The sequence below is a fragment of the Leuciscus leuciscus genome (assembly GCF_965113295.1).
Source record: "Leuciscus leuciscus genome assembly, chromosome: 2".
Lineage (NCBI taxonomy): Eukaryota > Metazoa > Chordata > Actinopteri > Cypriniformes > Leuciscidae > Leuciscus > Leuciscus leuciscus.
In genome coordinates, this window is record NC_138726.1 from 18,251,376 (window position 1) to 18,251,927 (window position 552).

The window sequence follows — 552 nt, forward strand, 5'->3', positions numbered from 1 at the left end:
AGCATTGCAGCTCTCAACTGCTGTTTTCACAGCACTGTGTTTGTGTCTTGTGTGTGTGTGTGTCAGTTCGGTGGGCGTTTCCCCTGTGTGTGCATTCACACTGCGGCTACCCCTGGGTGCCTCAACACAAAAAGAGAGTTCTAAATCCTTTTTTATTTTTTACTAAAAGAGTAACACAAGCGTGACTCTGCGTCTTTTTCAAGATGTCATTCCGCTTGTGTGTTTCTGGATGCCGTCGTTCCCTGGCGCCAGCAGATGGCCACAGCAGTTGCCTCTCGTGTTTGGGCATTCAACACGCTGAGGCAGCTTTTGTGGATAGTTCATGTTCCCATTGCGGGAATATGACTATCGCAGCGCTGAGATCGAGACTCGCTTACCTCAAGGGAGGTGCAGTCCCCTCGCCTATGCCCCGATCTAGTGTCTATTCTGCCCCGCAGAATAGACCTACTTTGGCGCATGACCAGGGTGATCTGAGGATTACCGTGAGGGCTTCCCCGTCGAGTCATCCTCCGCGGGCCCCTCACGCCTCACAAGCGCTGTCGCCACTGGGGC